Here is a 17289-nt window from a genome sequence, read left to right as displayed (position 1 = left end):
TGCCGTAGGGCTCGTGCCCGTGCTCGTACACGTGCGCACGCTTGTGCTCGTACATGTGCAAAGGGCTCCGCTAAAGCCCACCTCTTTCAAGCGGGCCGTGGACGGTCCGCTGGCCGCAGTTGAGCGCGGAGCGGGTGCACTCACATGGCTTAAAGGTACTAGACTTTAGCTGAAAAACCGGTTTTGGCCGCGGCCAAAAGGATAGTGTGATCACGCCCTTAAATAGAAACGTCGTTAACGTCGTTAAATAGAATGTCATATTCCGATAGAGAATACATTGCCCGGGGATAATCTTGGTAAGGTCTATGTCAGGAGATTTCTGATTTCTGATGAGATTGGGAACATCATCTATATTTTAATTTCTTTCCAAAGTGAACCCAAAGTCTCTGACAGAGTTGGTGCACTTTCCAAAAACACTTGAGCCTGTAACGGATTGTGATTAAGACTTGTTTCAGGTTTGAATGACAATAACTGTCATCTCTGAACCGGTAACAAGTAACTGTACGCACCATCTGAAGCCCAACCACCTCCTCCTTCCAGAAACTCCCCTTATCCTTTCAATTATTTAGCTCCAGCAATGAGGATGAATTACTCTCCCAATCTCACTCACCAAAAACGGCAACAGTCTCATTATGATTTTAATGGATCCGGTACAAGAAGGATGAGCATGAGGAGGAAGATAATGGAGAGCTGGATGGGTGAAGGGCTATTTTTACTTTGACATAAACTTTGCTATTTTCGGTAGTAGATACATTTTTTGTTCTTAGGAGAGTTTCTCATCAGCGGTTTGGTTTCAAATCCATAATTTGAATATTCTTTTAAAACGACAGCACCAAATTAAACCAGAGTAACTTTTAAAAGGATATAAAATGATTAAAACTGAATATGTGTGGTATCAGAAAATCTAATATGCCTTTAAATCTTTAAAATTCACATTTTATTTTGGAAATTCACTGTAAATCATAACAGTATGGCTTTCAGAATTGAGGAGCTGTAAAACCAAGAAATGCAGTTTTTTCACCTCCGGTTGCCTTGTTTTGAGTGCTTTTTGAATGGGATTGTGGAGGCATGTCTGAAATAAAGTTAACACAAAATCAAGAGCAAGTTTTGATCCACTGCATAAGATATGTCAGTAAATACCCCAGTTGTGAATTTTGAAGGTCTTGCATACAAAGTCGGTTGCTTACAAGTGGGGCAATGAGACTACATGCTGAATGCAAGATTTAAACTTCTGGCAACTGCATTTGTGCTTCAAAACCAAGCCCCCACCACAGCAAATTCCTGGTTGATCCAATAAGGAAGTGCCAAAGTGTCCACAAGGGTCCACAGGTTTCACAACAGAGCAGTTCCTTTAATAGAGCAGCTTCCTATTGACCCCAATGTTAAACAGGCTGTTTTCACATCATAATTAAACCTGTTTAAGGCCTGGAACAAAAAAATCGTCTTAATGTTTAGGTCATATCTCCATGACAACACTTAGGAGGGTGCATATTTTTGTAACAGGCTAGTTTTTATTTTATTTTATAGGTTAAAGTTTATGAATAATTAGGGGCGTGGCCTCTTGAGTGGCAGCTAGCCCCTGGTCCTCACTTCTCCTCAGAGGCTAGTTGTCAGGATTAGCATCATTAGCATGCTAACTCTGTCATCTTGACCTGAACTGTGGTCATTCGTGTGGTGGTGTTACTATAAGTGACAGGATGGTTTGCTCTTATATCAACTGTACCAACAGATGGTTTAGGAATACACCATGTTAACGTTAGGAGTAGTCAAAGTCTGACAAGATGGCAGCTCCCAGAGGCGAATATGATTGGATCAAGTTGAGAGAAGGGACCTCGACGGAGAGTCTACGTCCATTTGTTATACAGTCTATGTTCAAAACTCATAAAAGTGATCGTTTCTGAAGATTATCTTGCTGATTAAGTGTAGTAGTTTGCCACAGAGCTTAATTTCTGCAATAATCCAAAATCCAGTGGAAAAATCCCTTTGGCGGATTTTGCGGTTTAATGTGGAGGGAGATATTTTTTATCACTCCCCACACACCCCAATAAAGGTATTTTTTTTGTTTTTAGAACAAGGTGGATTTCCTGAGATTTTACATTGTGAAATGCAGGCGTAAGGATTATAAAAAAAAAACAACAAGCTCTGTAGTCCGATTCAAGGCGGAAAACTTTACACCTTTCAATCTTGACAGACAGCACAAACCAGATCCGCTCCTGCCTTTCTTTATTTCACAATAAAAGCCTTGATTGCGTAACTGTGAAGCCGATCTGGAAGGCCGAGCACATCACATCACCCGTATGAATATTCACAGGCTTCCCTGATGCAGACAATTTGTGGGAAGTCAGAAGTGCTGCTCAGCCAGTTCATTTAAAAATTCCTGACGGTGTGTTTCCCCTTGCCAACGCTCTCTCCCCGATAGTTTAATATCACTTACAGTTGTTTATTTATGACCTGCATCTCCATCTGTGTTCTTAGCTTAATTACTTGAGGGTTATGTGTAATCACTGATGGAGGGCCAAAAGTGGGTGAGAAAAAAATTGTGAGGGCCTAAAAGTGAGAGGTGAAATGGGGGGCGAGTAAGAAGGAAATGAGACGTACAGGCCTAAGGGACATGGATGTGAAAAGACAATTACATTTAAACGATAAGAAGAAAAAGAAAGAGGAAAATTAAGCTTGAATGAATGAAAGCTTCTGAAGGGATGTGTCATGCATGGTGAGTGGATGATGATCATTTTAATCATAATCAACTCAAAAACATAACAGCTGGTAGAATAACACGATACTAAATTAGATGTTATTTCCCCATGTTTGATTATAATTTTTTCTGATAATTATATTGTGCAAAATGTTTACCTCCTTAAGATGGCCTTGCTATTTGCATGTAATGATGAATTAAAATACACTTTAATTAATATGTTGAGAGCTCACATCTCCCATTTGAAATTCAGTTTATACAGTAATGTTGATGTTTGATGTTTAAAATAAAAATGTGTCATTAAGTGACGTCTGATTAAAATAGCATTGTTTTATAGGTTCATTCATTGTTGGCTCATTTGAGGGCAGCACAACCAGCTGCAACTGCTGAGGGAAATATCTGGCTCTCTAGATGTTCCACTTTCTTCACAAACTAGACGCTGACTTTGTCTGCAGTTTGGTCTTTGACAGGAAGGGAACAGTGAGGTTTTTTTTGCTGCTGTTCCTGGAAATGAGGTTAATGAGAGTGCAGAGTGTCAACCATACAGTAAATATGCCACACAAACAAACTCATTTGTTGATGTAAATGTAAATGGAAACTGTTTTTGCTTCCTTGACCTCCACATGTTTGATTCCAGGAGCCCTGACTGCAAAGACCTCTGGAAAATTGGAATTCTTTCAGACTGTGTTAGCTTCCTCCACCCATTTTGCAATTCACCACTTTAGTACGGTGGCCAAAAGAAGACAAAGGTTCTTTTCACACTGCAGTTCCAAATGCGCTGAATCTGATTTTCCCTCTCATATGTGACCCATATCTGATTTGCTTTTGACTGTGTGAACAGCACAGATCCAATTGAATCTGACATTTTTGAACCAGAATTAGTCCACTTTTAAATGTGCTACTGAATCAGATAGGTGTAAGATTTCTTTGAATGCGACCACAATCTGAACAGCCAGGTCACATTTAATGTCTATTTGACATCATTCTGACCCGCGCTGCACTGTTTTGACTTGACTTTGACTTGAAGGGCCGGCTGCCGTTGCCATGTTCCCTTCAGTAAACTCTGTTGTGGTGTGATGTCATCAATGATCAACTGCACATACGCATCACTTCAGGAGCGTGAGCTGTTCACACAGAATTATGTAGACAGGCAACATTTAAAGACGTAAGGTAAACAGACAAACAAACAAAAAAAACAAACAGATTTGAGCAATAAGACCTGCAGTGTGAATGGAGCCAAAATCTGAATTTGAAAATTCCTAGTGAGATTATGTGGACCTATTATGCTTTTCCTTAGTTTCTGTCATAAACGTATATCTTGTTATAATGTTGGATGTTGGACCAATCAGAGCAGACTGGGCTTTTTCCAGGAGGGGGGTCTTAAAGAGATAGGCGCTGTAACAGAGCATCTCAGATGGAGGGTGCTGCAGCCATGAGAAGTGTTTTTTGAACATTAAAGCAAGTTAACTTGTTTTAGTAGAAAACAAAATAGATGTATGAACCTAAAAAAAGAGTAGAATAGGTCCCCTTTAGAGAAGTAGTTTGATACTCAGTGATGCTGAAACGATGACTTTATCCGTCAAGTGGGTGAGTTGAAGGTTACACAGTGAGAACCCAATGCAGGTAGTCCAGGCGGACAGGAAGAGCTCAGTAGTTTATTGAACAACATTGAGAAGCTTCCGGACATTGAATTTCTTAAGAGAAGTAGGTAAACTAGTCTGGGAGCAAACCAATTTATCTCATGTGGGGCACAAATGGACACAAAGTATGGATATTTGATGACTGAGGATGTAGTTTAATTGTTTAATTGGGTACATTTTTAGGAGTCTGGACCGAGTGTTGAGTTTCCTGTGTGACCAGTACTTCTTGCTCTAATTCATATTGGTTTCAGTGGCGTCTACAACAATCCAGAGGTCTGTGTACCTCTGCTGCTGGAAACAACCCGGACCTCCAGACTCCAGCAATAAGCCAGCACTGCCCCATCCCGCCAAAGCAATAAGCTAAACACGTCTCCCCTCGGAGCCTCATGCCTTAAAACCAATAAACCGAGAGCAAAGCATAATGAAATGGGCAATTCAGGGAGAGCATAATACCGAGTCCACAATCAATAAAGAGGAGATGCTTTTTTTCCTCCCCTGACTTGAGTATTTGCATTGGGGGACTCTAAACTTTGAAAGAGCCTGCCCGGGGAGAAACATTTTGCAAGTAGCGCACCTTGTTCTATAACTTTGGACCTTCTTTTATTTGCATTTAAAGTGGTAATGTCAGTTCCTTGTGTTATTTTTTATTTTGGCTCCATCTTTGCTGCGACGGGTGTCATTGATGTTTCTGCACTGAACTCAACAGAGATCATTTGTCAGTCAGACACTGTGCCCATACTCCTCATACTCCTGTTGACGTAGTTTCTGGTCGAGTCATTTCACATTTGCTTTCACAACACTTCGCTACAGTTTAAAAAAGAAATGCATAATTTTATTTGATAAAGACGTGAGCTGAGTTAATAAGAAATACACTTTAATGAAATGTAAACAATAAGACTGATATTGTTGTTCTGTATTTTATTTTTGTCAGATTTGTCTTGTTTTTTTTTTCCTTTTTAAAGACTCAGCTCACTGAAGGTTTAGAGACGTCCAACTAGGAAATATGGCATTTATTGGGGACTATTTTCAGCGGTGGATGAATCCACATTTGGTGTTTTGGTCAGTATTTGAGGCAGCAGGATCGTGTGTGTGTGTGTGTGTGTGTGTGTGTGTGTGTGTGTGTGTGTGTGTGTGTGTGTGTGTGTGTGTGTGTGTGTGTGTGTGTGTGTGTGTGTGTGTGTGTGTGTGTGTGTGTGTGTGTGTGTGTGTGTGTGTGTGTGTGTGTGTGTGTGTGTGTGTGTGTGTGTGTGTGTGTGTGTGTGTGTGTGTGTGTGTGTGTGTGTGTGTGTGTGTGTGTGCGTGTGCGCGCGTCTTGAATGGACTTCACTATGAGAGGAGCTGGTACAGGGGCCAGTAGGTAAGTCTTTAAAACCCTCTTTTAACAAACTCCAGGTTCACTAACTATCCTGTTGGTGCTTCATTGCGTCACTTTCTGTGTATGGACTCTTCTCATGCTGCTGCAGAGGTTTGCTGTTATTTTGAGCAGTATTAGTGGTTAAAAAAGACGTTTTAATTTCTTCACCACACTGCCCCGAGCTAATCACTGTTAGCCACGTCCGGCTGTTTTCTCCGTTAATAGTGTATACGCGAAAAAAACTGTCTCAATGGCTTACTTGATGCCGGAAAAGACCATGAGCTGATTTTGAACCAGAATTATACTTTAAAACTGGGGTAGGCAGGTTTTTTGCACATTATTATTATTATTTTGCCGAAAAAATCAACCAAAAGAAATCCAGAAAATCTCAGAAAATCTCAGAAGATGACAACTCAAATATAGTCAATTTACTGTCATAAAAATTTCAATGTTTTGAAGCTTCTGGCAGACAACCACAACGCCGATACACACACAAAGGGTATACAACGCCATTGACAAGTGGACACATGGAACGGATGTGTTTGAAACATTTGGTATCATGCACAGTACACTCAACAAAATGCAGTATAGTATAGATCAAGCTGTTTTTAGACTTGTAATGCAAATAGTCACCTATTATGCTTTTCATGTCAAACAGAATCACAGTTGCTCGTTTCTCCACGCACTTCTTCTGAGCATGTCATGTTAAGTGCCGAGGGGTTTACATAAAACATATGCAGTGTTCTTCTCACTGGAATTGTATCTGATTAAGAACACTTTACAATCATTGGGAAAGACTGTTAGTTGTAGCATCTTCAGCAGTTCCCAGGAAATGTCTCCCGTAGATCAAAGAAAATGATGCTCTTGCTGTTTGCGTCACTTTACGTTTCATGACTTTGTCACATTCACTCTGAACTGCACAGTTAAGGCAGCTGCTCCACTGAAAGGATCACTGTAAGTTACATTCTGTGAGTGCATGTGCATAATTTACACTTTCTTGTTAATGCATGTGTATTCAAATTCCCATGTGCACGCATAATGTATTTATTTATATGAATATAATGTATACCGGCTTGCTAGCATGTATCTTAAAATGTGCGTGTGAGGTTTCGGCTGCACTGGGGAAAGACAGACGGACAGAAGACAGAGAGAGAGAGAGAGAGAGAGAGCAAGACGGAGGAAGGAGAGGCAGAGGTTGACACGAGAGAAGGAAAAAGACGACAGATTGAGCGAGGCGTCGGGGAGAGAGAGAGATGGGATGACATCACAGCAGATCGGTGAGGTAACGTCTGACAAAGAAGCAGAACAGGTGGAGGAGACGGCCACGTTTCAGACCGATTAGAGCTGCTGATGCTGCAGCAGCTCACACCTGCTCGAAATACAACTATACTCCTATTTAGTTAAAAAAGTCGGGCTTGGTGCGTCTGCGATTTAAAGTTCACATGTAATGTTAAATATAAATGAGATTCCCATGTCTTCTTCTTATAAAGCAGGCTGAGGTGCTATAGAAATACTGTGAAAGTATCAAAGGGCTCAATCCACAGAGAAAAGCACACAGCCCGTTCAGAAACTGTGCCTTTAAATGATCCCTCAGGATTTCCTCTACCGTTATGATGTTACAATTATACTATATATATATATATATATATATATATATATATATATATACATATATATAGATAGATAGATAGAAAGACCCTGCTACAGTGATGCTACAGTCATCCCCCGGCTGCAATGATGTTGTAGAAAAAAACGAGCAGATGCAGAAGTCCCAGGAATGCTGACCAATCAGAGCAGAACGGGGGGTCTTAGGGCACTTTCACACCGGCCTTATTCAGTTCGGTTGAATCGAACTTGAGTGGGTTCCCTCATTTGCTACGGTTCGTAACTGCAGAAAGCATTGCGCATTTTATGACCAACCCAGCTCCTGTAGGCAGCTGCATGATTTACATAATGATTAAGAACCTCCCCTGTCACCATGACAACAATACATGGCCGAGGACAAATGATAGCCAACATTAACCCCCGCAGTTGTCTCTGCATTAAGACATCACTTGTGGTTGGTGCGTTGTCTGCTGTCACTCTGTTTATATTCTCAGCGTTTGCCAGCATGGCAATTCTGACCAATGAGAGCAGTTCAGGACCTGCCTTATTGTGCCCGCCCCAGATCCATTTGACGAATGAGTGAAGTGCTTTTTTTCCCATTTTTTGTCCCAAACCTTTATTGAGCCGAAGTGCAGGTACATTTTGATTCACTTCAGCACGTCACCAACTGATTCAGACCAGATCAAATGAACAGGTGTGAAAGCAAACCAGACCAGCTGGGGGAAAAAAAAAGAGAAAAATAGTGTTTTCCGAACATGAAAGCATATAAACATGTTATATAGTAGTAGTGTAGAAACCCAAAGTATGAACCTGAAAATAAGCTACACAAGTTTCACAAAAAAAAAAAAAACTGCGCTGTGGTTAGTTTGCATTTATTTAAACCAATCACAATCATCTTTGCCCTGATTACAACCAAGAAATGATTCAATTCAATTCAATTCAATTTTATTTATAGTGCCAAATCATAACAAAAGTTATCCCAGGACACTTTACAAACTAGGTAAAGACCACACTCAATGACTTATTTATGCTAAACATAGATCCAACAATTCCCCCGTAGTGTACGGTGGCACCGAAAACCTTCTCTATAACAGGCAGGAACGTCAGACAGACCCAGCTCTGTAAGTGGACATCCCGTAAGCCAGACTAACAAATGGACTTGGTAACGGTCAATCGACTTTCTCACTACTTACCACACTCACTCATTCAACCACACATTCATACACTGAGGGCAGAGGCTGCCTGCCAGATGCCATCTGCTCATCAGGATCTAATCTAATCATTCAGACGTACAATCACACACCGATGGCACAGCCTTCGGGAACAATTTGGTGTTCAGGGTCTTGCCCAAGGACACTTTGACATGCAGGACTGGAGGAGCCGGGGATAGAACCACTGATCTTCCAATTAGTCGATGATCCGCTCTACCTCCTGAGCCACAGCAGCCGAATACCACATTTGAATGATCAGAGGTAGAAAATGAAACCAATGAAAATGCTTTGTCCATAACCATCAAAAACAAGTGCGTCACAAGCATGTCAAAACCAAAAACTTGAGCGTCTAGCATTGCCAACAAATTCACAATGGCTGAAGCAATACAACAGTTTTCTTAATGACAGAAAAGATACATATTTAAAAATGTTTTAAATCACTATGTCATCAGCTGTCAGAAATGAAGGAAACTCATTTCTTTCATGAGAATGAACACATCTGGCCGGCAGCAGCAGAGGTGGCCACACTTATTTAACTGTCAGCTATCCAGCCTGGCTTTATGAAATTAAAATAAGCAAACTGATTTAGCTTACTGCCTGTTTATGCTTTGTGATTGTCCTCTCAATTAGTGCCATGTGAATGCAACAATCCTGAGTTCAAAGTCAGTAAATTAGATCTCACCCTCTTATCAACGTGCAAACTGCCGTGTGTTCATCCGGAGACAAAACACACGATTTCCTGCTGAATTTTAGACCCTGTCGTGTTTGAAGAGTCTCTCAAATAGCTTGCGATCCAGAGGACGTGTTCACTTGGCATTTGTCTGAGGGACGGTGATGTCATCGAACTCAGGTGACACCAACACAAAGAAAAAAGTGCATTTCAGTCCTCTAACAGTGAACTGTGATGCCAGGTGTTACTGTGAATATAGAAATAAAAGACAGAGGGGGTTATGGGTAAAAGGAGATGGATTTGGACATTCAAGGACACATTATTATGTGTCTTGTCTATCCTCCTTACTTCTGGGTTCAGACCATCAGTGTTGGCTGGATGAGACAGACGCCCTTCTGCTGCTATCTGCTGGTTATACGCTGTAATTACACCCCATTCAAACTATTAGCTTATGAGATGCACTGATAAAGATCTAAATAAATCATTCACTTTTATATATCTAAATACACTGTACTCACAGGCAACTATACACCAGCTGGATTGGTCTTTGTAGAAAAGAAAACACATGCTTATGCTCATTATTATGATGTGTGTCTCGTGGTGTGTTCGCTGTCGCTGGTTATCACGTCCACTGTGCTGTTCCACAAGACTAAACTCAATTTAGGGGGCACAGGGGGGCAGGGGGGAAGGGGCAGCAGGCTTGTTCTCAAAAGCGCCACTGCGAATGATTACATAAATATCAAGTCCAGTATTCACTGCAATTTATGTAATCTGGGTTAGATCCAACAACTTGTGTTTGTTGTGTTTGTTTAGAGACTCTAGCTGCATTTGATATATGAGCAGTGGAAGCTCACAGCCCTGTAAAAAGTATGTTGTATATTATGATAAATTCAACACAAAGGATGTGTTTGTGTATCTTAAAATGTTTGATTAATGGAAATCAACCTCATATTCAAGACTCAAGATTCAAGAAGGTTCTATATCTGCTAATTTTAGCATTAAACATATGCTAGTACGTTTTAGCCCTATTTGCAAAGACTTGTCTGTAAACGTTCTGATCTGTATCAACTTTGATCTGGTTTCAAACTACTGGATGAAAAGACTTTCTTCAGGGTCCAGCAGGTGGTTCACATCATTAAGACATCCTGACACACACAAACACACAAACACACACACACACACACACACACACACACACACACACACACACACACACACACACACACACACACACACACACACACACACACACACACACACACACACACACACACACACACACACACACACACACACACACACACACACACACACACACACATATTTGCAGCATTCAGTCACTATCAAAGGACAGTGCCATCTGTTGGAGAAGGTGAGGTACTGTGTTAAAGCCCAAATTAAATGACCTTTTTTTTCCTGCTCTACTGCATAGTCAGAAATGACACTAACTGTTCTTTCCTTAAATTTAAAAGCTGTACGGCTGGTTTCATACAGCACTCCCTGTGCTTTTGAATGCCTGACTCCTAGGCTACACCCAGGACACAAAAACAGCTTCACAATTAACAATCTTCATTCTTACAAACAAGGACATTTCTGGCCGTGCACCTCGGCCTATTGAATGATCCAAACACGGAGAAAAAGGGCAAAATGGCTGATAAGCTAGCACTTTTTAAAGATTATTTTTTGTTTGATAGTGACAGCTTTGAAGAGTGACAGGAAATGGAAAGAGAAAGAGGGTGACATGCAGCAAAGGGCCATGAGTGGGAATAAAACATGGGCTGCTGTGTTAAGGACTTTAGCCTTTGTATATGGGCCGTCTGCTCTAACCACTGAGCCACCACGCACACCCCAGCTTGTCAATTTCTGTCTGAGAAGATGCTTACACCACTGCTAACAAAACATACCCTGTCCTTGTCTTGTAGCTTGATACAGTAGCACAAGTTTGTTTACTATGACAGAAAAGTCAAGTACATTTGACATGCATTAATGATGCTGTAGCACACTCTGAATTCATCATACTGGCAACTCGTGTTGGCAGCAGTGGCGGCTGCTGGTGTTTCAAGGAGGGGAAGCTCATTTTTCCAGCCTACATCATAAATGTGTTTGATTATTTATATGTAAATTCTACCCTTCGTTCCTTTTCAAGAAAATGATCTGTGACCTTGTTGTACCAACTACTAGGCGTCTTTTCCAGGGACTTGACCAGTGTCCTCTCAATGGCAGCAGAGCTAGGCTGCTTAAACGGCCTTGGCCCAGCTGGAGCAGCTGGATCGGTAAAGTCTCCGGAGCAGTTCAGAACAACCGAATGAAAAAACTTGGAAAATTATCCGCTGGATGTTTATTCTTCAAGATCGCTTATTCGCTCATTTAGCTGTCAATCAAAAAAGGATTCCGCCTCAGACAGCTCATCCAATCCTCACGCAGAAGCCGAGCGTCCTGGCCAGCCCACTGTCCCATAGACCCCCAGAGACGCTGAGCGTCCGATGGGCGGGACAAAGCCCAGCATTTATCCAATGAGCGTCTAGTTTGGCTGCTGTGGAACAACCCGCTCTACGCTTTCCCATTGAAGTCAGTAGAAGCTGAGCGTCCGACTGTGTAAAGCCCTGTGGGGATGAATGGGATGGAAGTTGCTCCAGTTACCTGTGATAAGCAGCTGATTCTGAACAAAAGATGAAGCTTTCGAGAAAGTATTTAGTTAATGAAATGTACACACAGCAGTACATATTTCACCACAATATTAGGGGAAGCTGAGCCTCCCTTGCAGTCTTAGAGTAATCGCCACTGGTCGGCGTGCATCAACCCTCCTGGTCTTTTACCAAAATGTTTCCAAAAAGTTTACTGTGTTTCAAGCCCCTTAAGCAGACTGGGTGCTTTGAACTATGCTAACTATCTATGCTCCTCTCTCTTCCGTGAGCCAGAAATCATTCCCCCTCCGCTATCATGGAGTATCTCCCAAACCCTTAAATAAACCTCAAGGAGACGAGGAGGCTTCTGGAGGAGCTGTGAAGAATATACTGACAAACCAAACCACAATCTTTTCCTAAACCTAAGTAGTTATTCTGCATTAACCTAACCATGCGCTGCACATTGAAAAATTACGCCAAATGGGTACCCAGAGAGTTAATGTGTTGCACAGTTAAATAAAGAAATCTTATGCAGCAAAAGAGGAAACTGTGCTTGACATTAACATGTGTTCTCATTCATATTATGTCTCTTTGTGTGTGAAGCAAAGTAAAACACCTGTTATGAAGTGCTGGGGTTTTCCCTCCAACAGGATGTTTAGAGCTGAGAACAGGAGGTCTGAAATCTCTCCGTACCATTTTCTGTATTTCCTTCTCTTCGCTCTATTGTGCCATCTACCATGTCAACAATATCTGACCTCTGACAGAACAATCCCAGCATTGTTTTCACATTTCAGCTTAGACAAGCAGAGCCTCTACCTGAACCTTTATTCACTTTCTCATATCATAATGGGACCCCCCCCCCCTCCTTTTTTTTTTGCTTTCAGCCTTTTGATTTTGTAACTGTCACTGAAAGTTTTTGATATATAAATAAACTTCAGCCTCAGTGTTGTCAAAGTTCACTCTGTCCGTCCAGCTGCAGATGACTCAAACACAGTCATCATGCTCTGTTTGGTTTGGATGAAAACAGAGGAACCGCTCCACTGTCATTATTGGGCTGTTGTCACTCTGGAAGATGCCGTCTGTGTGTGAGACTGTGTGGGTTTGGACATTTTTTTTTATCTGTGTGATGTATCAGTTGTGACTATTTTAGAGTTAGACTTTAGTAAAAGTCATTTTTACTCTGATGAAGACACAGTAGTAACGTTGATGTGCTTGCAGTGCTTTCGCAAATCGAACATTGTGCTCAAGTCCTTTTTTCCCCTCTGAAGATTGCTGTCCTTGTTTTGCGAAGCACCTAAGATGTACTTGAAGCCTGATAAATATTTTGTCATGAACTAGAAAAAAACAGCAGGCTTGACTCCAAAAGCTAGACTCATGTTACTTGAATCAGAAAAGACATGTGTGGGTCAAAACCAGGAAGGCAAAAACAGGCAAGCCCAAAGGGTTTCAAGAATAAGGGGTTCAGGCTGGAGAGCAAGAGCACAAAGCAACATTGACAAACAGGATATTAGTGGAAATGGGCTGGTTATACACTGCAGGGCTGATTAGGGAAAGTGGAAACAGGTGAACAGGTGAAAAAGAGAGTCAGGTGTTCAGGAAAGTCTGAGGATATCTGGTGGATTGATGGAGAATGCCAATTGGACCAAGGGGCAGGACAGGACCCAATTGGTTGGTTTGCCATGACGTTTATGGTCCCAAGAGGAGGAAGAGGTTGTTGACCTTTCTTCTAGCGCAACTGTGAGATTTTGAGTGAATCAGGTATTTGATGAATGCCATGAAATTGGATATGCACACATGTCCTGCAAAGGATGCATTGCAATAACGCTGGTGCTCCCTTTACTTTCCATCAGGTAAACATTTTAATTTGTAATAATTAATTCTAATACCTTATGACCAAAGACATTCCCAACAATCTCAGTTGTACTTGTGTGTTTAATGCTAATTATGGTACGGGTCGGGGTAATGGGGGTGTAAAACTCAGCAGCATTGAAAAAGTGGTGCTAATTATCTGCATCATTCTCTAACAGCAGTCAAGTTGTCATTGATTGTGTCAAACAAGTTGTTCATTTGTTGTAATGAAGCATTAAAACAAGGCTGACTGACTCTATGCTCAAAGTGAGGGTCGGAGCTCCAAGATGGTTGTAGCAGAATCACGTGAAAAATTCTAGGTGAATAAAACTATGTTTCTTTTTTTTTTATTGGCTTGTAAGTGTCAGTACGACTGAACTCCAGCAGAGACCCGCATGATTCCTGCAGGTTCCATAGTGAGAGCATATTAAACATTGTTTTTCTGTGTGAGAAATACAATGTGTGGCAGGAGTGCATGAACAAAGACTGAAAAAGAGTGACTGTCACGCTAAATATGTGACTCTTGAGAGGACTGAAGAAATATTGACCAATACTTAAATATTGCTGTTTCTGTCTTCGTAGTGGATTGTGAAAACACTGGACAATGATTGGAATAAGGACTTTATTGTTCTATCTATGACAAAGTCTGACATTTTATTACTATAATTGTAGAAGAGACCAACATGAGTCCATTTACAGTCTCACATACTGTACACTCACTTAAAATACATTGGTCCCAGGTTGCCAGGTCACACTCTGTGGTCTGCTGGATCTCTTGGCTTCAGCAAAGTAACAATATAGCAATAAAAACCTGGATCTTTCTAGAAGCTCTACAAGTTGAAATAACTTTAAATACTTAGACTTTATTTTTTACTGCCTGCTGTCCAAACCAGTGTTTAAGTCATCTGGTCTGGAGGAGAGAAATGTGTTTTAAGTTAAACATCTGATCTGGAGATGATTTAACTACAGTAAAGACAGGCTGTAGCTGCTTCACACTGCCGTGGTATCCTTTCTTTTTCTGTTGTTCTTTTTCTGTTGTTTGGCTTCAAACATTGGTGCACATGATGACTTGTTACAGTTATTGCCCATTGCTTGAACACTATAAACCCCTGCCTAGACCATAGTAACACAACTTAAAGTTTTTGATACAAAACATTAAACACATGTGACCATACCCTAAACAAAAGTGCTTTGCAATTCTGCTACACACTTGCCCCTGCACACTACACACTATTTTATACATAAGACACTTTGTTAAAAAATGAAATCTCAGGGTACCATTGGGAAGACACATCTATTCAAAATACAAAACACATTGGGTAATTGAAAACACTAAGATACACACCTGAAAGTACTTACTTACATCACTGAACACCATCAGCCAGCTACAAAAGGCCTCAGTTAGCCATTTTGACATATTTGCAAGCATGGATGGAGAGAGAGCAAGAGGTAGAGGTAGAGGAAGAGGAAGAGGAAAGGGAAGACGTGGTCGAAGAGGCCATGAACATACCATTATTTCCGATGACGTAAGAGCAACTTTGGTGGACCATGTCATAAACCATGGCCTGACTATGAGGAAAGCTGGGCAGAGTCCACCCTAATTTACCCTAAACTGTTTCACAGTTTCATCCATTATAAGGACATTCCGACTGGAAAACAGGTATGTCTTCAACTCTCTACTTTCTACTCTAATCAGATGTTATCTAGAGTATTTACAGTACTGTACCATATCACATTAGCATGTCACATGTATTGTATTGTAGGGTGGCTAATGCTCCTTTTGGAACGAAAGGGGTAGTTTTGTGAAACATAGCGTGATTACATATATTGAGATGTTTCAGTACAGTGTATGGTATATACAGTACTGTAAACCAATAACAATTTGTGGTTACATTTTTCTATAGAATAACTAGAAGACCTTCTGTGGGTGGACGCCAAGGCCTGTTCATCCAACAGCAGGAACTTGCCATGGTGGACCTAGTTAGAGCAAACAATGCAATCAATCTCCAGCAGCTACGGCAACAAATACTTGCCAAACTTTGACGTGAATATGTGCAGGTAATTGTTACAGTCCTTTACATTTACAATACAGTATTGGTGTAATCCAGTAACAGCTGAATATGTACCATTGTATATGTACCACATAGCCATCCATAATGTGTATTTTTTGTTGCAGAGAATCTTAGCCTTCGATGGAGCTGCACAGCCTCATGAATTCATTTACATTAATAAGGGCTTGATTCAACCATAGCAACAGAAGATGACGGGTCGTAATATAATTTGCCACAGGGCAATTGTGCATGCCCCGGGGCAGCGCGGGGGAAATATCTAATTTTGTGCCGCCATAAGCCTTCGAGGGCTTCTGTACCATCATGCAAAACTAGGTCCATACACATCATATCATCAGATTTCTAGATGCCCTTCATACTATAGCTGTACAGGACAGACCAGAGCAGCCCAGGTTTGTTGTTGTCTGGGATTATGTCAGTTTCCATCCGTCAACTCTGGTCCGGACCTGGTTCACCAACCCTAATCAATTTGAATTGGTATACTTGTCCCCTCACTTGCCATTTCTAAACCCTATAGAAGAATTCTTTCTATCTCGGCTTGGAGATGGCGTGTATATGACCGCCAACCACAAGCCAGCTTGCCTCTACTGCAGGCAAAGGAACAGGCCTGCGGGGGCATGGAGGTCAATCCATGGATGGATTCGGCACAAAAGGGCATATTTTTTCCCAGATGCCAAGCGGGAGAACACATTGCTTGTCATGTAGATGAGATCCTGTGGCCAGACCCCAACACACAGCAGGATCCATAAGCCCACCTTCAAATGATTGCTGTGTTATAGTATAGTGTATTTTTGTTTTATTTTTGTTTCAACTGAATTAACAGTATAACAATACAGTACTGCAATGTACGGAATTGAGTACTTGATTTCTTGGTTGTGAAAAAGTGCTTTCTGTGGAACTGAATAAAAACTGTGAAAATTAGACTGCAGTGTGTTATATAAAGTAGAGTAATGTGTTGCTGCTGATTTTAAAGATTATTCACATGGTGCAAGTGTGCATCATTTTGTCATCGTTTGACGTTTTGACAAAGGATCGTTAGGTTTTCATTGCAGAGTTTAGGTTTCGATAGCAGAGTTACAATTTGACATGGATGTAAATGGTTTATTTCTATATATATACAAGTGTCGTGTCTTATTTGTTTGTGTGTAGAGTTTTGACACAATGAGCGAAGTTTTGCAAAACATGTTCAAGCAAATAGCAAAAACTGTAAGCATTTAAATCAAAGTTGGACTTTTGACTTGAAGTCCAAGGAATTGACACCATAGACTGTATAAAAAATGCACATAGCATACCAGTTGGAGTCCGTTCTCTAAACTTGATCCAATCAGACTTTGACTCCGCCCTATGTCCTCTTACCAAAAAGGGACATGTATGTGACGTTGGGGGGAGGGAGATACGTCCATCTGGCTGACATTAACCTCCAATAAAATAAAAAATAGCCTGGTACAAAAAAATTCACCCCCCTCAGTGTTGTCATGGAGATATGACCTAAACATTCATGGAATGTTCTTTTGTACCAGGCCTTAAATAGGTTTGGTTATGCTGTGAAAACGGCCTGTTTAACATGGGGGGC

The sequence above is a fragment of the Echiichthys vipera genome, assembly GCF_963691815.1.
Source record: "Echiichthys vipera genome assembly, chromosome: 9".
Lineage (NCBI taxonomy): Eukaryota > Metazoa > Chordata > Actinopteri > Perciformes > Trachinidae > Echiichthys > Echiichthys vipera.
This window is presented reverse-complemented; position numbering follows the sequence as displayed.